Source organism: Euprymna scolopes, chromosome 5, assembly GCF_053919585.1.
Source record: "Euprymna scolopes isolate OS-2025 chromosome 5, ASM5391958v1, whole genome shotgun sequence".
In the NCBI taxonomy this organism is placed as follows: domain Eukaryota; kingdom Metazoa; phylum Mollusca; class Cephalopoda; order Sepiida; family Sepiolidae; genus Euprymna; species Euprymna scolopes.
The window spans coordinates 109126142-109152173 of NC_136486.1; the positions used below are offsets into that span (position 1 = coordinate 109126142).

The 26032-nt window shown below is 33.4% G+C and overlaps 1 protein-coding gene across 5 annotated transcripts in view; it reads left to right on the forward strand.

The window, feature by feature from the left end:
* LOC145276949 (tripartite motif-containing protein 59-like) overlaps window positions 1-26032 on the forward strand; it is a 310332-nt gene that overhangs the window by 171242 nt on the left and 113058 nt on the right. The gene's annotated exons all lie outside the window — the stretch shown is intronic.

Genomic DNA, 26032 nt, shown 5'->3' on the forward strand with positions numbered 1-26032 from the left:
GAGATTGACTTGCTTGTTTTCATTTCAGAACAAGCCAGTAAGTGGTGTATTACTTAGAAAAGGCTTGGAGGGTCTTAACAATTTTTGCTTTTCTTTAACCCACTTCCATTCCAATGAAATCCTTGCGTTTAAAAAAATTTACCTAACTCCTGTCAGTTTTTGGTCTACAGACATGAAACTGTATATACAGAGTATTCGAACCCATACGAAACTTTATATTTGGCTTTTAGCCGGGAAAAATCAGTGTAAAAGTGTGAAAATTAAAAAAATGGAATTTGTCAGGTGGCGGTCAAGCGACGGCATCACGAATATGCATGCGTAACATAATAGCTATTTGTTCATGTTTGAATTTTTAGTCTTGCAGCAAACATGTCTTCATAGCTCAGGCATTAACGTCAAAGGAAAAAGTAAATTGTAAGCTAAACGTTTTGGTTTGATTCTCAGTGGTGGCGCACGAGACATTTTCTTTTTTTAACTTTTTAAATCATTACTATATATTGAGTCCAATATAATATAATAAATGCAAAATCTGCATTAATCAAAATATATTAAAACGTATTTTACAACCGGGCAATTCCTGGCAACCTGCTAGTATATATATTAGTGTTGGGACAATTAATCGGAATCTGGAATTGGAAAAATTGGAACTTTTTAGAGTATCAAAATCGGAAAAATGTGTGCCTATTTACCGACGCCAAAATCTATTTCTTTTATCTTTTTTATTTGATTTTGTTTGAAACAAAACCTTCCACCGCTGATAGTAATGAAATAATCAATATTTATCGATCTTAAACTACCAGTAAAACTAAAATCTATAGATCAACCTCCCTCCCCCCCCACACACACACAAATGTGTTTTTACATTTGAGAAAATATATGCACAATTTAACTTGTGTTTTTACGGCCATCAGAAAAGAAAAAAGCAATTTCATGGTTAAATATTTAAAGATGTATAAAGAATTGGAATCAGTAATTGTATCGGGATCGAGAATTTAGTACGGAGTCGGTAATTGTATCAGAATCGGGAAAAATATTGGAATCGTCTGATCACTAGTGTGTGTGTGTGTGTTTGTTTGTTTGTTTTTTTTGTTTTTTTGTTTTTTGTTTGTTTTTTTTTTGTTTTTTTTAGACAAGTAATCCCAAATTTGTCTTAGTTGGGAGTGCAAATTATTATGCAGTTTTATATCAGTAACGAAATTTTGGGGTCGTTACCAAAATTCGTTTTATTGCGTAACAAATACTTAAAAAGAATGAAATTAAATGCCGATGCCTTTATTTCCCAAAGCAAAGGTTAAATTATTCTTAAGTACCGAGAAAGAAAATAAAGTAAAATCATACATAAAAAGGGTCTCTAATTGAGAAACTATTCCAGAATTAGTTCTGTTGACAGGAGCGTCAAAGTCAAATTTATTGCTCAAACGATAGCAACAAAATATAATAAAAAAAACTGGAAAGTTCTTGCTTACTTGAAATAAAAACCTGAAAGGCAAGAAACATGTAAACGTATAAAAGTTATTTAAAATCTCCTGTTCTTTTAGCCTTTCTCTTTGAGAGACGTTCTCCAATCTTCTGGGACTTTTGATTTTAATGCTTTTTTTTTTTTTTTTTTTTTTTTTGCTTGAAATAAAAAAAAAAGTCCTTCTAGGAAGGGAAGTTCCTTTGAAACAATTTCCGTTGATGGGACTTTTTTGCCTTTTAATTAACGGAGAATTAAAAAAAAAATATGAATTCGTCATTATTAATAGAAAAAAAAAAATGAATTCGTCATTATTAATAGAAAAAAAAATATGAATTCGTCATTATTAATAAAAAAAAAATATGAATTCGTCATTATTAATAGAAAAAAAAAATGTAGGAATTCTTATGAGAGGATCTCTTTTTCTTTCAGTTACAGGAGTCGCATGGGGACAGCCAGAACCTTGTTAGTTTTCTTCTTTTCAGGTTGGTTAACAAGTTTAACTTCTCTAGCTCTTACTGAAGCAGTCCAAACACAAACCGTTCGATGGTCTTCTTGAAACAAATAATTTCTCTGTTGGTAGGGCCTTTTTGTCATGTAATTAACGGGAATTGTTACAATCAATGAAGCCCCACAAAACGTCTTTCTCTAAAGGAGAAAGGTCCAGATCTGAAGAAAGTGGGCAAAGAACCCTTCCTCTCTTGTTCATTCCTGTCAGGAATGCTACGGGGGGGGGGCGAGAATGGTGACAGATACTGCTCATAGCAAATAAATCGTACTACAAAAGCCACAGGCAAAAGGGGTTCGAACTCTCACCACCTTCCCTGCACTGCTTGATGGTGGAGAGAGTTAAAAAATCAAATTTTGAAACGAGCTGTTGCACTAATATATAAAAACACTTACAATTTCTTTCTTTGCTGATCATGCCTTCAGTAAATCATTTTGCTATAATAAATTTTTAAGATGAAAAAACAAAAAGATTTGTAAAACAAACAGCTTTTTTTGTCCTTATTTATTTTTTTTTTTTCATCAAGCTTTTTTTTTCTTTTTCCCACAGTTTTTTTTTTGTTTATTTTCTCACGCACAATTAAATGATCGCATGCCAAGATTTTGCAAAACAAAAACAAAACAAGTCTGATATTATATAGTGAAGAATAAAAAAAAAATAACACAAAGAAGGCGTTTGTGGAATCTGAAGTATTGCGAAGTTTTTCTTCTTTCCTTAAAACCTGTAATTCGTTCGTACTGTTAAACGGTTATTATTTTGGATTTGGTATTTACGCTGATTGCCATGTCCGCGTTAGAGGAGTCCCCAGATTCGATAGAATCTTTACCGATAATCGAACCAAGTAAGTAAGCTTATATTAATCAATCCTTATTTAATGGTCCTGGATATGACCTTAAACTATATCCGATGGTGAGGCCCCAGCTTGCAGGCTTTGAGAAGTGTGGAGCCACCCCTTAATTGCTATTGCTCCCAGGTTCACTCTGACCAGAGTGGTAGTACCTGTTAGGGTCCCAACTGGCTTGAAAAAAAAAAAAACCCAAATATATTCTATTAAAAATTGTTTCTTCAAAATCACTGGATTCGGCATTAAATAACCTGAAAAGGGTTGATATGCCGTAAAACAAAAACAACCAACCAACCTTATTTAACATAAACACGCATAAGCAATTATTGGTAAATATCCAGATACGCTACTACAGAACACCGACCACTCTAATTTGTTTGTTTATAGGTAATTGAGGTCGCTGACAACGAATTTGATAGTCAAACTTGGGGCAAATTTACCGTTTGCATGGTATTAACCCCCGAACCCACAAATAACTTTCCACCATTTTGCAGCTTCCATTTACGCTACGCGCGTGCGCTGCAGCATGAACGAGGGCTTTATTCACCTAGCAAACTGCCTTCTCACATGGCGTACCAATCAAAGAATTACGGACTGACATTTTTTTAATGACTTACAGTTAAAGAAAAGTACAACAAATTGGACTTTTTTTTTTTTTTGTCTCGCGTAGTTTTTAATGTGGTTTACAAAAACATAAGCACCAAACATCTTTGTTTTTCATTCTTTTTTGCGGGAGGGGGATTCAATTATAGAACTTATGTGGCTTAATAGATGCTTTTGCAGTTTAGTTAAACATTTTTCAACGCACCGACATTTACCAATTAGAACACCATTTAACATTTTCCGAAGATTTTACTGTGTACATTGGGGGCACGAGCGGGGGGGGGGCGGATGTGATGTTGGGGCGCGCGCCCCAACATCACATCCGCCCCCCCCCGCTCGTGCCCCCAATGTACGCCCCAACATCACATCCGCCCCCCCCCGCTCGTGCCCCCAATGTACACAGTAAAATCTTCGGAAAATGTTAAATGGTGTTCTAACTGGTAAATGTCGGTGCATTACTTTTTGAAAATTTGAAAATTCTATGTTCCAGGTAAAAAAAAAAAAAAACAGATAAATTAACCCCCCCCCCCTCCTACTCCAACTTGGAGTGCTTTCCTTTTCTTGTTTTATTTCTTTTTCAGCTAATTTTAAATTTTCCACCCAAAAAGTGCTATAATGTATTTTTGAAAATTAGAAAATTCTATGTCCTGGAACCCCCCCCCCCCAATGTAGTTTGCTTGGTGAAGCCGTCGTTTATGCTACAGCGTGCATGCGCGTAGCATAAACGGAAGCTGCAAAATGGTAGACAGTAGTTCGTGGGTTCAGGGGTTAATACTATGCAAACGGTAAATTTGCCCCAAGTTTAACTATCAGATTCGTTGTCAGCGACCTCAATTACCTATAAAAAAACATATTAGAGTGGTCGGCGTTTTGTAGTAGCGTATCTGGATATTTACCCAATTATTTGTTATTAGTAGTGTTAGAATGATTAATCGGAATCTAGAATGGAAAAAATCAGGACTTTTTTTTTAGGTCATCGGTATTGGAATCGAAAATTTTGTATCTATTCTCCAATGCCAAAAACGATTCTTTTTATTATATTTATTTGTTTGCTTGTTTTTTTTTTTTGTTTTTTTTTTTTTACTCAATTTTCCATAACTTATACGAATGGTAAATACTTTCATTATTATTGATAAAAAATTAAATAAATAGTTTATATGATGAAAATGATGGAAATAGTATTCCGACAAAATAGAGAAAATAAAAAGGAACAAACCGTATTATGTGTTCATCAACGTTTCGACTTTATTTCATCCAGAGGAAGTCTCGAAATAAAGACGAAACGTTGATGAACACATAATACGGTTTGTTCCTTTTTATTTTCTCTCTCTCTCTCTCTCTCTCTCTATATATATATATATATATATATATATATATAGAGAGAGAGAGAGAGAGATAGATATAGATATAATATTACTTGCTTTTGTCTTCCTTCCTCAACACTGACAACATTTCATTCCTTGCATTGTTATAGCCTTCTAACACTTACCTTTTTATAAATATTTATTGGTTTTAAACTAACAGTAAAACTAAAATCTATAGATCACTCTAAAAAGTATATTTTTTTACGTTCGTGAAAATATATGTACATATAATGTGGCTTTTTTACAGTAATCTACCCTCCCCGCCAAATAAAAAATTAAAAAAATGCAAAACAACTTTATATTTAGAAATCTAATTTAAAAAGATGCAGAATCTGTAACTGTATTGGAAATTGGGAAACGTTAAAATCGTCCCATTACTAATTATGAGTCTAATGCAATGTTTCACAGCTTTTTATTATTTGCCTTCGTGGAACACTTCCAATTATAGTGATACCCCAAGAAACCCTCACATAAAAAATATTTGTTTCTCCTTCATAATGCAAGCAGATACTTTTTTCTTTTTCTAACAGGTTTAGGGATAATATTTTGTCTTTTTCAAATTCATTGACAATTTTGAAAAAAAAAAAAAAAATCAACATATTTTTCTGACAACTTGTTCAAATGCATAATAACTGAATATTTAAAATTAAAAAAATAATAATTTAAATTTATTGAAGAAACAATAGCAATCAAAATATAAACAAACAAAAAATATTTTTCCCAGAATGAAATGTATTTCCTCAATGTGACACGCAGCTTATTTATCAGTATCTCTTGAAGGGACTCTTCGCAAGCTCTTAAATAACATGTACATAATTAATTTTTCATTGTTTTTTTTTGTTTTTTTTCTCCCCTTTTTAATCACAAATCCCTCAATTCAGCTTTGGAAAACAAGGGTGAAACTGGTCAGTTGACTTGCACCTTCCCTTTTTTCTTTTCTCTCCTTTTCTCTTTTTTCATTTTTTAAAAACGTATTTCACTTTTAATCATGAATAATAAAAGTCTACCCTTCATGATTGAAATATTCAAATTTTGTAACCCCCCCCTCAAAAATCATAAGAGGTAGGCCCTGAAACAGTGTGTACTCTCTTCTGACGGTTTGAAATTATCTGTATACCGGAAAGAAAAAGAAAAAAACAGAAAAACGATCAACTTTATTATATGCTAGTCTTATATCTTACAATAAACTTTCATATATACAAAGAAAAAGCAAAAAAACAATAAACTTTATTATATACAAATCTACAGGGAGAGTTACGCTCCAAAATGGTGCGTATTCTCTCCTTATTGGTGGACATTATCTGGAGACCGGAATGAAATACCCTGCAAGTTAAAACATTTGATAAACTTGATCATATACATGTCTGCAAGTTAAGCTGTTTCTTCCAAAAAACATTTGATGCTTGTTCGCTTCTTTGCGAGTTTCTGCTACTCTTCCGGTAGTAAATATTATTCTATATATATATATAAAGAGAGAGAGAAAGAGAGAGACTGGATGTTTGTTCATAGTCTTTCATTTATTAGTGCCTGCTCCAATTTATTTTCTTTAATTTAGTACCAAAAACTTTTGTAAATACAATATTATTTAATACTAAATATTAAAATATATATATATATATATATATATATATATATATATATATATATATATATATATATATATAAGCAGAATATTCATTTTTACTATGTATAAAAATGTGTTGTAGTTATAACCACAATACGTTATGAATATTCTATTTATCCTATATTTTATATAGGACTGCATCCCAACATTTTTTTTTTTTTTGAATGATTAATAGATGAAACTTTTGTACTTTAGATTTTTCACAGTATACTAATACAGTAGTGTTGCCAATATGCATCAGACAGTAGGTGTAATATTTTAAAGACACCTTAATATTTGATTAATTGTAAATATCTCTGAAAAATGCACAAGTTACTGAAAAATGAATAATTATACTTTTTGGTTCTAAAAATAAAATGGCCATGGGTGCCAATGGGTTTAAACTGGATTCAGTATGTATCATAATTACTTCCTTGCATGGGTTGTTCCGTAAACAGATGATACTGTTTTTTTTCCATAGAGATAAGTTTCTATGCTACATTTTTTACTGGGTCGTATAGAAACAACGACTTGGATATAAAAATGTGTTCTAGTTATAAGCGTTACTTACCAACATGATTTTTATTGAATAAAAGATGAAATTGATTGTGCACTCTAAATCTTTATGATTAAATATAGATATCTCTGGAAAATAAAGGTGTTGCTGAAATATGGTTAATTATGCTTCTGGTCCCTCCAGAAAATGACCATTGGGCACTAATGGGTTTAAACTAGATATAGTAGATATCACCATTACCTACTCGGTAGGTTATTCCACAAGCAGAATACTGTTTTTCTTTTATTGAGATGAAAGTGTCTATGCTACATTTTTTGCTGAATCGAATGGAAACTATGATTTGGCATTGAGATGAAAAATCCCGCGAAAGATAGATTTAAATTTCTATTGATAATGTTCAAGTAAGAATTAGGTCCCCTCGCATCTTCAGCTGCTCAAGTGAAGAGTGATTAGCCAAAGATTAGAAGCAAGGTTTCTTTTAATTATTAAAGGAAAAAAGCTTAGTCTCGGCGGAATTAAATGTTACCATCCATTTTTGTCCCCATTCTACTACAAATTGGAGGTCTTTCTCCAGGGTTTCCGCCATTGCTTTAGATATGTGTTCATTCGTTTTTCTCTAGCTGAGAATATTAGAAAATATGAATTGATAATTTAAGTGTGATGAATTATCAAAAAGTTGTAATAAAAACTTGCCCAAGCAATTACAAAGATTTGATCATAAGTTATTAATAAAGGTTGATCTTCATTTGTTTTCATTGTATCTAGAACCGCTTCGCACTATTTGAACATCTGCAGGTTGGCCATGGCCATTAGATCTGTTCTATTATGCTCTAATAAATTGAAATAATAATAATCTTTTCTTTGTGTTAATCTTAATCCTACGATGGTGTTGGCAATGTAATAATTATTTTTACTGCAAATAAGAATAATGATATTAACAAAATGTCTTTATTCAATAATTTGAAAGAGCCTAATTTAGAGGAATAAATGTTTAGAATCTAGTTCGTCTCAGTAACCAATGCTTCTACAAGGTGGAACGATCAAAGTGTAATCCTAAAGAAAAGAACACTGCAGCTTTATTTTAAAAACTATTATAGAAAAAAAAATCAATTCAGGTAATTGATTATGTAGTAGAGCTGACAACTATTCAATGTAGTCGCATTCAGCCTCAATGACCACTTCGATACAGGTCCGAAACTGGGAGCATTCCTTTTCCACAAGTGGCAGCAGGAGCTCTGCGAATACTCAGCGGATGGCAGCGATCAGGCTGGCTTTGGTGTTGTGGGAGGTCATGTTGGTGATGTTGTCGAGGTATGATCGAACGAAGTAGTCCAGCGGGTTCAGGTCAGGAGAGTAGAGGAGCAGTGAAAGAAGGGTACAAAGTCATAGCAGTTATTTCTGAAGCCTGGGTCTCTTTCGACATGGGGTGGCATCGAATCCTGCTGCCACACCCAAGATCTATTGCCTCAGGGGATCACCGCACTTTTCACCACATCCAGGTACACTTTAGTGTTGACTTTCAAGCCAACTTCGAAGACGTGAGGTGGCATGATGTGACCCTCACTTGAAACTACACCAAATACTACATCAATACCGTGGCTGTAAACTTTATTTTCATCACTCTGGGCACGTCCCAGTTATTGATGGCAATGTAGCGATGCATTTTGAGGGTGCTGGCAATGGTCCTGTTGTCATAACTTGGATCAGTAGAAAGCATGAGTCGTACAGCGACGTATCTCCAATTTTGCTCGTTGAATATTGTGTCACTTTCAGATACGATAGAAGACTCCGATTGCTCTTGGGATTTGTACACAACTGGCCAACTAGTAGATGGTTTGCAAGAAACAAGAAAACCGGTTTTCATCAAATGGAAATGGACTCCTGTCGTCTTTTCTAGGGTGACAATTTTATCGTTCCACACTGTATCTTAAATGTTGGATTTTTCTGTTTGATCATCTTCTACTTCTACAACAACCGTCAACACTAAAAAATAAATGACATATGGGGATTTTCCTGACTCAGAAACTAAGACTACCTACATTCAGAAATTCACTGTTTTTATGCCTCGCTAAACCCACACTTATGCAAATGAGTAAAGGTCTCACTTCTGATCCAGTTTCTGAGGCGCCCGACGCCATGACGTTCGCCTCATCACCAATTGTTTTCAAGTATTAAATATCTTTTCTTCTTTTGTATAATGTATATTGCTTGTCTTTCATAATGTTCAACTGTAAAAAAAAAAAAAAAAAATCCCAACCGTAGTTTTGTTCTTAGCCTTTCGTTTTAACGACTTACATGTTTAGAAAATATTTTTTGACATCATCTTTTTGGCGCTATCGGTCGAAAGTTGATGTAAACATTTTCTTCGTTGCCATCCTATCTAATAACACTCTAACGCATTCCATTCTATTCTGATTAACTATTTTTAAGTGAATTATTTAGTTAAAGAATATTTAGTTTTCTTTTTTATGTAGTGTTTAATTGGTCCCCCCCCCACACCGACAAAGGAGGGATTGGACCTAGTAATTCATTCCCGTTTGTTTGTTTGTTTGTTTGTTTGTTTGCACTTTTTTTCAATAACCACCACTTGAATTTTCTTTTAATTTTGCACAAACATTAGTAATGGTGAAAGTAAATTTTTCATTCGTGTAGGGGGGCCCCCGCATGCTCGGCTTGTTTTAACTTTTTATTTGGTTTTTATTTATTCAAAGAATACTTTTCTTAATACAAAGAACACATTTTCTTATCTAATTGGAAAAAAATTGACAACATGCAAACTATTTGTTTTACCTTATCTCATATCCTTCGCTGCCAACCACTCGATCCCTGTCCATTCACTTTTGGCCTTTTTATAACATCTTTTTAAAGTAGCTAATTCGTTGATATGCAAATTAACGCATAGCAAGCTACACTTTGATCCTTACAGATGATTTGCAAAACCCCATAGCAAGTTCTTCCAGACAAAAACACACCTTCAAACAAAGCTTGACACAACTAGGCCACATTGCACAGCTAAATGAAGCTAGCCCACACTGCATGGCTAGATGCAGCTAGCCCACACTACAGGGCTGTACACAGCTAGCCCAAACTACAGAGCTAGACGCAGCTAGCCCTCACTACAAACGAAGTCAATTCTAAAAAAAAAATCTATCTAGAATTGTAACTTAATCCTCTCAGTAACAATGCATGTTTGAAACGTCCAACCCAAATCGTATTTTAATCTTTCCATTTCATGATGGCGATACTTTTCGTAAAATCCAAACCGGAATTGTATTTTAATTGCTCAAATTCATGATGATACTTTTCGTAAAGTCATATTTGGATCGCAATCTGACCTTTTGACCTCCAGACAAACTTTTACAAAGTCCATCTTTTAAATACACATTTAAACTTCTGTATAACTTGATGACGCCATGTTTCAAAAATATGACTTGAATTGTAATTTACTTTGTCCATTTCTTGATGACAACATTTTTCCAAAATCAAACTCACCTCAATCGCATCAATTTTACTTTGCTGTCAAAATTAGCTTGTAATCTAATTAGGAAAAGAAAAATTGAACATCATACACACAACTGTTTTATCTCGTCTTGTATATTTCACTGACAACCACTCGATCCCTTCGGTTTTCTTATGTCTTTTTAGGGTAGCTAATGCATTGATATGCAAATCAATACATATAAGAATACACTTTCCTTTTTTTTTTTTTAGCTTTTATTAAGCATTTTATTTTTAGTTTAGTTTTCTATTTATTTAAAATATTTAGCCTTTTTATTTAGAGTTTTATTTTAGCTTTTTTTTTTTTTTTTAAAGAATATTTAGCAATTATTTTCATGGAAGAAGAAAGACACTTTTTTTTTTTTTTACAATATCGACTCTGACAGACATTATTTCAAAAGGAATATTATTATTAACAATAAATTATACAGATTAATATAGAAATCACCATGGAATTTCCAAGGGATCTCACTAGTTCTAAATAATCTGTTAACAATCCCTTTGTAGATTATCAGAAGAATTAATGGATAAAGTATAAACACTTTTTACCCTTTTCCCACCACTAATTAAATTGCAATTTGTTTCAATAAAACAAACTCGGGTCTGAATTCTTATCTGTTACCGTATAACAGGTAAACTACTATTACCTGTTCTGTAGCCGTCAGCGACTAAACTTGCACCCCCAGCTTACTGTGCAACTCCCCACTTACCTTGCCGCTTCTATAAATCTAGCCGCTATCACAGTAGCTCTATGTGCCAGCAGCAATAAGCATTGTTTTGGAATCAACAAAAAATAAATGAATAAAAATGCTTTACACTTTTAAATTGGTAAGAAAAGAATACAGTTTTATTTACTACATATCAAGCAAAAGCAAGCACAGATCAAGTCTGCTTTCCTTAACTGCTATTAGTGCAATCTAGCCTCGTACTGGTTGTTCCAGGTTTGAGATGTCAGTGACTAAACTGGCACCTCTATCAGCCTTGACTTGTTCAAAACATGTAAAACAGGGGAGATAAATCAGTTTTTCATTTTACCAAAATCTATCTATCTATATATCTATAAAAGTGAAAGTGTCTGTGTGTGTGTGTGTGTCTGTGTGTGTACATTTCCCTACGCAATAACTCTGTCAATTTTTAGTCTACAGACTCGAAATTTGATATACAGGGTACTGAGATTTGGGAAAATCGATGTGATCGGTTTTCTGCCAGAAATTTGTCGATTAAGGGGTCAAACTTCAACGATTTGATCTTTGAGAACTCTACCAAACTCCTCCAACAATTTTGGGTCTACACGCTTGAAATTTTAGATATAGGTTTCTTGGACATGGATCTAACTTAATAACTTGATTTGAGCCCAAAACAATACATTTAAGGAGTCATAATAGGGGTCAAGGTTTTTAAAAATTGACCGCTTTTTTTTTTTTTTTGCTCAGCATACACCTCCAAATACCCGGGCAACGCCGGGCACCCATGCTAGTATACTTATAAAGTTGAATTTTTTTTTCTTGCTTTGACATTGATATTAAAACCCTACTTTTCTATATATATATATATATATATATATATTGTTAAAGTGAACTTCTTAATATAATCAGTCATGGATATGCGAGCGACTACATGAAGGTTAACCAATTTGCCCATTCGTTTGAAAAACAAGCATTTATTAATTATTTATTCATTTTTTATGGTTTCTTATTAGATGATTGTTTCTATTTTAATATTAGTGTGAATTCTATTTATGCATAGTTTCTACATTCTGCATAATTGCATAGGATTTAAGATGAAAAGGTTCTAGCACACAAAAATATTTATCTTTCTCTCTATATATAATTATTTATATATGACCTTGTCGATGTGTGTGCAAAAAGTCTCTATGAAACTCCTATCTGAATATTTGGTTTACAGAGTTGAAATTTGATATATGGGATATTTGGACCTATAGCACACTTTCGGTTTGGGTTTTAGTCGATAACATAGCTCCTTAGAGGTCAAAATTGAAAAAAAACAAAAAAGAAACGTTGGCATAAGTCAGCAATGCAAGTTTTTTTTCTGAACATGCATTAATTAAACGTTATATGTTAAACAATATTACAAAGACAAAAAAAAGGTAGATATGTTATAGACAAAAAAAGGTAGATATGTCATAGACAAAAATAAAGGTAGGTATGTTATAGACAAAAAAAGGTAGATATGTCATAGACAAAAATAAAGGTAGATATGTCATAGACAAAAAAGGTAGATATATCATAGATAAAAAAAGGTAGATATGTCATAGACAAAAAAAGGTAGATATGTCATAGACAAAAAAGGTAGATATGTCAAAGACAAAAAAGGTAGATATGTCAAAGACAAAAAAGGTAGATATGTCAAAGACAAAAAAGGTAGATATGTCATAGACAAAAAAAAGGTAGATATGTCATAGACAAAAAAAAGGTAGATATGTCATAGACAAAAAAAAGGTAGATATGTCATAGACAAAAAAAGGTAGATATGTCATAGAAAAAAGTTAGATATGTCATAGACAAAAAAAAGATAGATATGTCATAGACACAAAAAAGGTAGATATGTCATAGACAAAAAAAAAGGTAGATATTTCATAGACAAAAAAAAAAAAAAAAAAAAAGAAAAAACAAGAAAGAAACCGTACCATGGATTGGGCTCCTGCAGATTACAATATTGTCTTTAAATCTAATATCAACCCTTTCAAGTAGTCAAATTTTGTCCATTTTTCCATTCATTTTACATCCTTTCATGGTGTTGCTTGTGTTTAGCTGAAAGTCTCATTAATCTATATCATTGAGTGGTTTTTGACCTTGCTAAGTGATAACTCATTAGTATATAAAACACTTGCTGAGACAAAGGCTGTACTTTTTGAAACTGAGTATATTTGGGTCATTGTTTTTTTGTTTTTTATTGTAGGTTGAATGTGCAATATTATATATAGGACAATCAAGTCAAGCATTACAATGGGAGGGGATAGATTTATTTGGGTGAAACGAAAAACTGGGATAGTTGCAAATTGGTCCAGACATTAGATATTGCTCAAGGTTAAAAACAGCTATTAATCAGGCATTTACTTGTAGCTATGTTATGTTTGGTTTGGTTTGGTTGGCAAGTGATACTGTTACCAATTTTTGTTTTTTTGTTTACACTTAGGGTGGGACAAAAGTCATTCTTGCATAATATGAATATATGTAATACGGAAAGTTTCTGACTATGGGGTGATTAGTGTTTCAACATTGAGAATATGTAGAAATAAATGTAATTTAGTTGTGGTATCAAATGTTAGATAAGTGTCCAACAAAAAAAAAATGGAGCCCCTTTGGAGGTGGCAATTTTTAGGGTTTTTGTTTGAGAGTAGATTTTTGGGGAGAGACGATTTTAGAGAAACATTTTTAAGTTGAGCTGTTTTAGGTAACACTTGAATATTAAAGAGTGATAGAAATGTCAAATGATAAACACAAACAAAACAATGAGTTCCAAAACATCAGTTCACAAGATATGTTTATATACATTTAAAATGGAAGTTTATATAGATAGGAAAGCAGAATGTGTGTTCGTATTTTCAGAGTCCTTGTAGAACAAAGAGGATTTAACGTTTCTGAATTTTTGAGATGAGGATAGGTTATTTGTATTATTAATCATCGGACTACTGTTCTCATCTTGAGTATGATTTTCACAACGTTTCGGTCGATATAACCTCCGACCTTCTTCAGGTGTATTTTGTCGAACTTGGGAATGTTTCTGTCGAACTCAGGAATTTGGCCGGAATTTCGAGCGGAACCCTTTATTTATTTCACGGGGGTAGCATGCTCTTGTTCCCTCAGCCATGACTGGATAGAGGGCCTAAGTAATTCGCAAATGTATTTTTCGGTCGCTCACAGTGAGGATTGAACCTTGAGTGATATACTCCTGAAGGTTGAAGGTCCAATCCTCAGTGTGGGTGAAACATTGTGAAAATAATACTCAAGATGAGAACAGTGGTCCGATAACTAATGATACAAAGAGGAATTAATTTTTTTTTTTTTCTTTAATTATACTTTCACCCCAAAGAAGGCACAGTGCCACTGTGATGTAGGGGACTACTATCTGGGACATAATTGCAGGGATACTATGCAGAGAGTTTAGCAGCAAGATGACTGTTCACATTACATTTGAATTTTTGCATGTCAGTACAGTTGGAGAAACAGGAACCTGGAACAGAATTCCAAAGTCTAGCAGTTCTTGGAAAGAAACTATTAGAGTAGAAGGCTTTCTGGTATCTGGGGATCTCTACTGTGTAGAGGTGGGATTTTGCTGCTTGTCCAGTTTGTCGGGGGTATTTACGTCAAGGAGGTACAAGAGCTTGTACTTTGTCAGAGCATATACCATTAAAATACGTGCAAAACAGGCAGAAGGATACAACATTTTGTCGATGGGACAGAGGCTGAAACCGAGCTGACAGTTCAGGACCAATTATGTTAACAACACTCTTTTGAACCCTGTCCAAGAGTGAGAGACTAGTAGCAGACGCACCAACCCAAATGTGACAACAATACTCCATAAATTGGCGAATGGTAGCCTTGTAGATGTACAGGATACTTTCAGGTGTAAGTAACTTTCTAGCATGGTAGAGAGAGCCCACCTTTTTTTTGCAGCAGTCACAGCAATGCTCTCAATGTATCTGTTCTAACTCATGTTCCCTGTGAATGTTAAACCAAGTAATTTGAACAAAGTACTTTCAGGTAATGTATCATTAGTCATAGCTATATGTGATTAAGAAGGTTTCTTTTAATGATTAAAGGAAAAAAGCTTAGTCTCGGCGGAATTAAATGTTACCATCCATTTTTGTCCCCATTCTACTACAGATTGGAGGTCTTTCTCCAGGGTTTCCGCCATTGCTTTAGATATGTGTTCATTCAAAAGGTAAACTTGCAAGGGATGTGAATATTTGTTATAAAAGAAATTGTAAGTCATTGTCAGGGCTAAAAGCCCACTTTTACTCTGCACGTTTTATAAGAAATATCAAATAATAGAAATACTCTGGCATGCGATGCAGACCTCGTATTAAAAAGCATGAATATTGGCTTTGAAAAATCAGAACTGGTACAAATCAAGACAACACACCCTGCACCCAAAAATACACTTTCATGACGATAATAAATAATACAAGTGGCTTATCTCAAACATAGTAGTTTCATGGAATATATAAAGTTTTATAAGTAAAAAATATTTTAAAAAGTACTCTCCATTAATTTGAAAGCCTGAATACAACTGATTTATTGTATCACAGTTGCTAATTAACTTATTGGCTAAAACTAGGTGTATTCTTTATGTAGAGAGAGATGGACAGAGAGAGTGGGGAATATAGCATATTTAGGTAGATTCAATATAATTGATTTGTTGTGGCCATTTTGGTATACCCCTGTGATTCACTTTGTCAGAAAATAAACTGAAAACTCTTTCAAATATCTATTAAAATACCAAGAGAATTGAAATGCAATTTAGAAGTCTACAAGATGGACAAGGGGAGATAATCAAGTACTTTGTCATTTTGGCCTTTTCAATCAGATTTTAATTACATACCCTAATTTAGTTTCATCTTCAAACAATCTTTAGCGGATGGTTTTTACTACAGACTACTTGTATATAAGTGTGTGTGTGTATGTGTGTATAATTATTGGTATATATATATATATATATATATATATATATATGTGTGTGTGTGTATAATTATTGGTATATATATATGCGTGTTTGCGTGTGTGTATATAATTATTGGTATATATATGTGTGTGTGAGTAATTATTGGTATATGTGTGTGTGAGTAATTATTGGTATATACATGTGTGAGTAATTATTGGTATATATATATGTGTGTGTGAGTAATTATTGGTGTATATGTGCATGTGTATAATTATTGGTATATATATATATATGTGTGTGTGTGTATAATTATTGGTATATATATATGCGTGTTTGCGTGTGTGTATATAATTATTGGTATATATGTGCATGTGTGTATAATTATTGGTATGTATATATATATATATATATATATATGCGTGTGTGTGTGCATAATTATTGGTATATATATATATATATATATATATATATAATTATTGGTATCCTTGTTCTCGTAGATAGATATGAGTGTGTAACAGTGATACCAATAATTATATACCTATAAAGTTCAGGGGGGGGGGTTTCACTCTGACATTGATATTAAAAGCCTACTTTTTCTATTTAAAATATAAAAATTAAAAACAAAGTTAATATATTCAATCATGAATATGCAAGCGACTATACGAAGTTTAACTGATTTGCATATTCGGTTGAAAAACAAGCATTAATTAATTGCTCATTCATTTTTTTATGGTTTCTTATTACACGATTGGTTTTACTTCACTGTTCTACTGAATTCTATTTCGACATAGTTTCTACATTCTGCATAATTGCATAGCATTTAAGATAAAAACTTCCAGCATACAGAGATATTTTTATATCTATATATCTATCTCTTTCTTCCCCTCTCTCTCTCTCTCTCTCTCTCTCTATAAATTTACAGTTTTTTTTATTTTTAAATTTCATTCAGAAAAATATAATTTTTCAGAACAGAAATTTATTATTTGAACAAAGAATCCAATATTCAAAATAATTTCCTCAATTCATGGATTTTCGACATAGGCTCATCTCCTCAGATGAAATTTAAATATAAAAAACTGTAAATTTTTAATTTGCTCTACCTAGTATATTGAGCAATTTTATTTGGCTTGGTTTGTCTTATATAAAATTATTACCTCCCAAAAATATTTTATTAGACTTGATACTACAAGATTAATAAATCTGTGATTTAATTCATCTCATTATTCTGCTATATACTAGCAGGCCTCCTGGCATAAATATATTTTAATTCAGCCAGATTTCTTATTACAGAATCAATTCTCTATTGATTTTTATCCAATATATATATATATACTAGCATTTCAGTCCGGCGTTGCCCAGGTCTTTGGAGGTGAATGTTGAGCAAAAAAATAAAAAATAAAAAAGTGGTCAATTTTTTAAAACTTTAACCCATATTATGACTCCTTAAAATTTATTGTTTTGGGCTCAAATCGAGTTATTAAGTTAGATCCATGTACAAGGAACCTATATCTAAAATTTCAAATGTTTATACCCAACAATTGGCGGAGGAGTTTGGTAGAGTTCTCAAAGGTCAAATTGTTGAACTTTGACCCCTTAAAAGCCAAATTTCTGGCCGAAAAAAGGTTACAAAGATTTTCCCAAATCTCAGTACCCTGTATATCAAATTTCAAGTCTGTAGACTGAACATTGACAGTTATTGCGTCGGGAAATGTACACAGACACATAGACACGTTCACTTTTATAGATATACTAGCATTTCAGCCCGGCGTTGCCCGCGTGTTTGGAGGTGTATGCTGAGCAAAAAAAAAGAAAACGGTCAATTTTTTAAAATTTAACCTCTATTATGACCCCTTAAAATTTATTGTTTTGGGCTCAAATTAAGTTATTAAGTTAGATCCATGTCCAAGGAACCATATCTAAAATTTCAAGTGTTTAGACCCCAAATTGTCAGAGGAGTTTGGTAGAGTTCTCAAAGGTAAAATCGTTGAACTTTGACCCCTTAACAGCCAAATTTCTGGCAGAAAACCGATCACATAGATTTTTCCAAATCTCAGTACCCTGTATATCAAATTTCGAGTCTCAGTACCATGTATATCAAATTTCGAGTCTGTAGACTGAAAATTAACAGAGTTATTGCGAAGGAAAATGTACACAGATACACAGACAGACAAACAGAAACGTTCACTTTTATAAATATATAGATAGATAGACTAATAGATTATTAAACAAAAATATATACGTATACATAAATATATATGGAAACAATTTTGTGTTTACTGCACACTTTTTACGCAAATATTATGCAAGTATAAATCATGTAGAATATCTGCATGACTATAATTACACATAATAGTTAACTCTGGATGATCATCCCATAAGAAAACCGAAAAAAAAACTAATAGTGAATTAATTAAAATGAATGTTTAAAAGAATATGCAAATTAGCTAGATCTACTGTTACTGAATGCAATTTCACGACCCATATATAAGAATGTTTTATTTTCTTTTTAAATAAGTAGAAAATAGGGGTTTTAATATGAATATCAATACACACAAAAGAAAAACGAATTCATAGGAGTATATATATAAAGTGAACGTGTCTGTCTGTCTGTGTACATTTCCCTACACAATAACTCTGTCTATTTTAAGTCTACAGACTCGAAATTTGAAATACAGGGTACTGAGATTTGGGAAAATCGATGTGATCGGTTTTCAACCAGAAATTTGGCTGTTAAGGGGTCAAACTTCAACGATTTTACCTTTGAGAACTCTACCAACTCCTCTGCCAATTTTGGGTCTAAACACTTGAAATTTTAGATATAGGTTCATTGGACATGGATCTTACTTAATAACTTGATTTTAGTCCAAAACAATAAATGTTAAGGGGCCATAATAGGAGTCAAATTTAAAAAACTTGAACATTTTTTATTTTTTGTTTTTTTGCTCAGCATACACCTCTAAACAACTGCGTAACACCGGGCTGAAATGCTAGTATATATATATATATATATATATATATATATATATATATATATATATATATAATGATTTTAAAAGTTATAAAGAAAATATGACTTTCATACTATCAGCTAGAATCAAAATCTGAACGTTTAGCGCGTCAGCTTTAGTCATTATTTATCTCTTCAGCGTTGTTAACATTTGAGCTGATATGAAAGGTGAAAAATCAAGCTTTGAATGCTTAATTTTGTGCACGTGTAAATGTGAAAGCAGGAGTAATGTTTTCTTCAACTAACCCTGCCAAGGTTAACTACTTCGTTTTCAATTTTGACACCTGAACAGCAATTTTTGCCAGCTAAAATCCCAGACGAAAGTGTGCTTCAGGTTCAGGTATACATTGTCAAATTTCAATTCTGTAGATAAAATATTCAGAGAGGAGTTTGGTAGAGACTTTTCGCACGCACACAAATAAGATCATTTATATCTTTCATGTTGGTCTCTTGGTCTTACTGGATTCCAGGACAAGAATTTATCTAGTCTGGTGGAGTATCCAGCTTCGTGCTATTACTTGAGGTAATATCGCTTAGAGAAGGTGCACCATTCCTCGGAAAAGCAAATGTGGGTTAGCCGTAGTGAGGAGATCTTATTTGGGCAGCGAATACTATGTGATTTTGAATATTTGGTCAGGGTTTACTTCTATGGAAAAAGTATCCTCATGCCAGATTGTTCTGGTGAATCAATAATTTGAATAATTCAAATGACAAATCTGATCTTGCTTGTTATTATCATATCGTTTTGGCTGCTGTAACCTTTAACAGTCTTTAAGTAAATCTTTTCGAAGCTTTTAATGTCCATAGGTATAAATTGTTTTAGTTCCATTAACCATGACAAAGTAGAAGGCTTAAGTAATTTGTATTTTATTCTTCGTTGGTATTGCCTTTAGTGTACATTGAACTTTCAATTCCCAGAAGACTATCTCTTACAGTTGATTGTCATTCAGTGCCATTATCCGTTGTATCATGTGCAGTTAATACGACTTTTTCATGTGTGCACATATAAAAATTGTGTATAATTTATTGATTTATTAACATACTAGCCTGGGTGCCCAGCGTTGCCCGGCGTTGCCCGGCGTTGCCCGGGTGTTTGGAGGTGTGTGTTGAACAAGAAAAAAAAAGTGGTTCTAGGCACGCAGGTTGAACCCGTACCACAAAGGAGGAAAAAAATGTGAAAAAAAAAAATGTGATGTCTTTGCCGTTGCGTCCATCACCAAACTGGACGTGGTGAAGGTTTAAATTAAGGCTAGCCAACCGAAAAGAGGGGATGACTTTCGAAAATATCGGCCCCTGCTTGTAGAAAAATGCCCAGTTGAGGGTGAAGAAATTAATGTTTTTAGCCAATTTTTCGATATTTGTCGTCCGAAGGGTCGAGCTTCAAAACAATAATGATCTTGTGAAAATCCGTCGCCTCTGTCGAAAATTTTAGGCAGACATATAAACATACATACATACATACATTTAAACAGACAGGTGAGATTTATATTATAAATGATTACACACACACACACACACACATATCTCTACTATTATATAAAAGTTATAATTTATTGGTCTACTAGAAGATGTACCCGGAGTTGCCCAGTCATAAAATACATATAAATATTATATTTGAATTCATACAGAAAATGAGGCATGTGCATGCGAGTATTGTTTTTATTTTTTTTACACAGTTCATTTTTTGTAAGTATAAAAAAAAATACTTGAGCTGAGATCGAAAACCAAAAGACAGTGAGTCAAGTATGATAACCATTAGGTCGGCTTGACACTTTCTTTAAAAAGAGTTTTCAAACTTACATATTTTTCACATAATGAATATGTCGTGTGAACTATTCACACATGTGCATTCATGAAACGGATAGCAAATAGATAAAAATTCGATGACTCCCAAGTACTAATTTTTCAATTTTGACTCCTTAACATGTTATTTCTGGATGAAAATCAATTAAAAAGTTTTCGCATGTCTGAATATCCTATATACCAAATTTCAAGTCTGTAGATTCAAAATCTGTTGAGAATATAGGCTAAGAAGTGTTCTCGCACACACACACACACACACATTCTCACTTTTATAGATGTATAGATAAATTAACATTTGATTATATACATATATATCTCTACTATTATATAAAAGACGTTTTTGTGTGAGTTCATTCCCTATGAACTCCTAAACTGCTGGACCGATTTTTTTTTAAATTTCTCACCAATATACTTTATATGCTTGGCAATGTTCTTAGATAGGTTTTGCATTAGAATGTCTTTAATAAGTATTTATAATGTTGATGAAAGATGGAACAGACGATTTTGACTAAAGTTAACACCTCATACAATTAAACACCACAAGTGCATTTGAGAAGTTTTTTTACCGCATAAACGGAAAGGCCCCCTCATATGAATTCAACAACAGGTTCTTTGATATGACAGGGGTGTGTTTGAAATGAATGTTTCTGTTTAGAGCAGAATTGAAGCATGATACTTGACTCTAGCATTTTAAACTTTCATTCAAGTCATTATATAAAAATATTTTTATAAAATCAACAGTAGATTCTCTACAGTGCAATGTAAACTAGAATGGGTCCCCATTACGGTGCAATTATTCGGTTTCATTGAAAAATGGCTAATGTCACTGTTTTCGATGACAATAAAATATGGGAGTATGAAACATTCATTGATTCTTATTCAATCTTGGGCAATGTCCGTTGTCCCTGCTAGTATATATATATATATATATATATATATATATATATATATATATATATATATATATATATATATACTCGGGTTTTTTTATATTCAAAAGTAATGGACTAATGAACTCAACGAGGTTGTTAGATAGTGCTCAATAAAAAGAGCTGATAATACTTGTTTATTGTTATATAAACATGCTCACATCCCGCTGCTACAAATAGCCACTTGTTTCAATCAAACAACAGATATCATCAGGCAGCGACTTGACTATTCAAAAGTTCAATGAATGGTAGATTATTCATTGAACTTTTGAATAGTCAAGTCGCTGCCTGATGATATCTGTTGTTTGATTGAAACAAGTGGCTATTTGTAGCAGCGGGATGTGAGCATGTTTATATAACAATAAACAAGTATATATATATATATATATATATATATATATACACAACTACTATGGTGTGTGTATATGTTTATATGTGCTATGTGTGTGTTTATATATATATATATATATATATATATATATGTGTGTTATGTGTGTATTTGTGCATATATATATGTTGAGTTTTTATATGTTATGTGTGTTTTTATATATATTATGTGTGTGTGTGTGTGTGTGTATGTATGTGCTCATATATATTGTATTTTATGTGTAGGTATGTGTTTATATATTTTTTTTATTTTGGTTCCCCCGATTTATCGGAGAGGGATCTATGTTTTCAGTGGCTTCTGTGCGCCCGTGCCTCCATTAGTCCCGAATATTGCCAAATAACCGTCCATTAGTTTTTCCTGAAATTTTGCCACAAATTGTATTTCATTAAATAGACGTGCATAGTAAAAAAAATTTTTTTACAAAAATTCCCGTTGTACCCCCATGGGCTCAAAAAATGTAAAAAATGGCCCAAAGTGACACTTTTTGCCCCATAGTGTTTGATCCATCCATTAGTTTTTTTTTTTAAACTTGGCCAAAATGTGGAGCCTATTGTTCTTAATATAAATCCAGTATGGGTGACCCTGACAAAATTTTGGTTTGTGTTCCCGGGAACTTTCAGTACTAAAAACGCCTCTTTTTTATATTTCTCAACAAAAACTTGATATGTCTGACTATATAGTGGTTTTTCACAGTAGTCAACTCAAATATACATGTGTTAAGGCCTGAAACTGACAGTTATCCATTTACACTGGGATTCGGCATCCCCAGGGGTTCAAAAGAGGTAAAAAATGACCCAAAATGGCCAAAACTGACACTTTTTGCCCCATAGCGTTTCATTCATCCATTATATTTTCCTGAAACTTGGCCAAAATGCGGAGCCCATTGTTCTTAATATAAATTCAGTATGGGTGACTCTGAAAAAATTCTGGTTCACATCCCTCTGGGATTTTTAGGGCTAAAAAAACATGCTTTTTTGAAGCTCTTTTTTCATATTACTCAAAAACTTGATATGTATGTCTATATAGTAGTTTTCCATGGTGCTGAATTCAAATATACACATCTTAAGGCGTGAACTGCACCGTTTGTCCATTTTTACTGGGATTTAGCATTCCCAGGAGCTCAAAAAGGGTCATAAATGCCTCAAAATTGCAAAAAATTACACTTTTTATTCCATAACTTTTGCCTCATCCATTAAATTTTTCTGAAACTTGGTGAAAATGTGAAGGTAACGTTGGCCCTTCACACTTCTCACATTAATCATTTCTTCACTATTTTTTGTGGCGTCATCTCACATGCAGCACAAGACAGGGACCACACACGGGCAGCTTGTTCTTATAAGTTTATTCAAGCTGGGGATGGGGCATCCAGTAGGCTGCCAAACATTCATCCACTAACTCAGATATTCCAACCTAGAGATCTTTTAAAGATTCTGACCGTCCCTTTAAGTGCAATTGTTTGAATCTCTCTTGCACTTGGTTCACTGGGTGTATTTGCCAAGTAGTTTTCTCCTTCATGAGTCGAGTTACTCCTATAATAACTGGAATGATAGAGATTTTCTTAAGATTCTAATTTCTTTTCATGTCATGTGTGTGTATGTATGTGTTTATATATATATATATATATATGTGTGTATGCTCTTAATATATGTTGTGTGTATGTATGTGTTTATATATATATATTGTTAGTCAGGTCATGTCATATGCTACTGGTACCATGTAACCCAGTACTACCTGCCTCATGGTCGGGTCACCGGCGACTAAACTGGTTCCCCCACCAGACTTGTTTGGTGAGGAGGGCGGCTAGTCTCTCTGGAGGATTAAAAACAAGACCTTCCAAAGGGCGAATAAACTCTTTTTCTGGGTCAACGGCCAACTAGCACCGTGTATATTTGTGTGTGTGTATATGTGTATTGGGGTGGAGAGGGCTCCCGTAAGCCGAGGTGAAGGCAACCTTTCTAGGAGAAGCAAATCTTTGATTTAAAAAACCTGAAAGCGAGAGACCAGTACCCGCATTAAGCTGGTCTGCAGTTTAATTTGTTGCTGGCTATCTTGCTCTTGCTTGTTGCTGGATCTCAACATTTTGAACCAAGAGAGAGACTAAGCTGTCGTACAAAGCTAAGACTCTGTAACATCATCTTTGTATAGATACTCCCTCAGGCATTTGGGCTCATAGATTTTAAATGTCTGAGGGAGTGGCACTCGTCTGACAAGACGTTGCAATCATCATATATATATATATATATGTTGTGTGTATGTATGTGTTTATATATATGGTATGTGTGTATGTATTTATGTATATGTTATATGTATATATGTGCGTATATGTATGTGTGCATGCATATATCTGATTAAATTTTATTGATCAAAGGATCTAATCTATGTACATATACAGATGTGTGTGATAAGCATACACTTTTTTCTCATGGGAACTACTGTGAAACTGCAGTAAAGTGTTACGATAAATCAATTTCAAGTATGTAATATTGTTAATAAAAATAAGATGCTTCCTACGCTTACATATTTTTGCTAGTATACACGACGAACGAACACATACTACACTGCCGCTCTAGGAGGATGGTATCATGACGAACTACCATATACTATTTTACACCCTCCCTCAAAGGAGGTGGTAATGCCTGGGAAGATGGGGATATTCTTTCAAGGATTCACTTTTCCTTTTTTTTTTTCTCCTAGTCGAATATGTTTTTTACTGAGATATTTTATTTATGACAAGCAAACTGGACACTTTTTTAAGTCTTTTTATTACAAATGGTGCCCCTTCCCCTACCCGGTAACATTTCTCTTTTTATGCATTTTTGCTTTGTTTATCTTAAAGAGTTGTCACGTATTAAAGCCCAAAGGCCACTTGAGGATGGTGAGACAATATCGTATATACGGCACAATCACGTTGACACACCGGTTCTCGCCAGATCACTGAAGTTAAGCAACGTTGAGCCTGGCCAGTACCAGATGGGTGACCATTTGGGAAGGCTAGGCATTGTATGTACCTTCTGGGAAGGTTGGACGTGGGGCCAGCATCCTTAACCTGAAAAAAAAACCCTCGTTACAGAAGCATCTACAGAGGTGTAGATGGCTTATGCCCCTTCAGGGGCTCAAAGCTATGGATGGATAGAGACAACATCGTGATGATTGTTAATGATGGAGGTGGGGGGGGGGGGCGAGATGAAATTTGGACCGAATTTCATTATTTAAGAGGTTGGTGCAACAAGAATTTGTTTGCATTGGACTTGAAATCGACTATGTTGTAGTAAGTTGAGAAGCCATCTTGTGTTACGTGTTACACAGGTCATTTGAGAAAAAGAAATTCTGCTCATGGAAGTCCTGTTTAATTTTAGGCACACAGAGAAAGAAATGGAAATTATTAACAGTGGTTGCAGCTAGACAAGTTTTTGTTGCGAATTTTTTACAGAGAAAAACCAGATATTGGAACTCAGTTCGGCATCTGCAATAAACGAGAATAGAACATGGATTTTGGATTTACTCTTGGCAGCCTTGTAACCCTTGTTTCCTTTATTTTGTTCTTTAGTCCTCACATTCCATGAATGACGTTTCTGACAAAGGAGGAAGAATTGCTGTTTTCTGGGTCGGAATTTATCTAACACTTCGCGTTGACTGTTTTTTTGCTTTGAAATAGCATGTTTTTTTTGTTTTTTAATTCCTTACATCAAGTGGCTTCATGCGTTGTCTTGAGTGATGTCCATATTAAAAGGAAAATATGAAAATAATAGCAGAGCTGAATTTTTTTTTTTTTTTTTTATTTATCCAAACAAGATGTATATATTGCGACTTGAACGAAACAGGCTACTATTTGGGGTCATGTCTGCTGGGGACTGTGATGAAATGAGCGAGATGCCTGTTCACTTTAC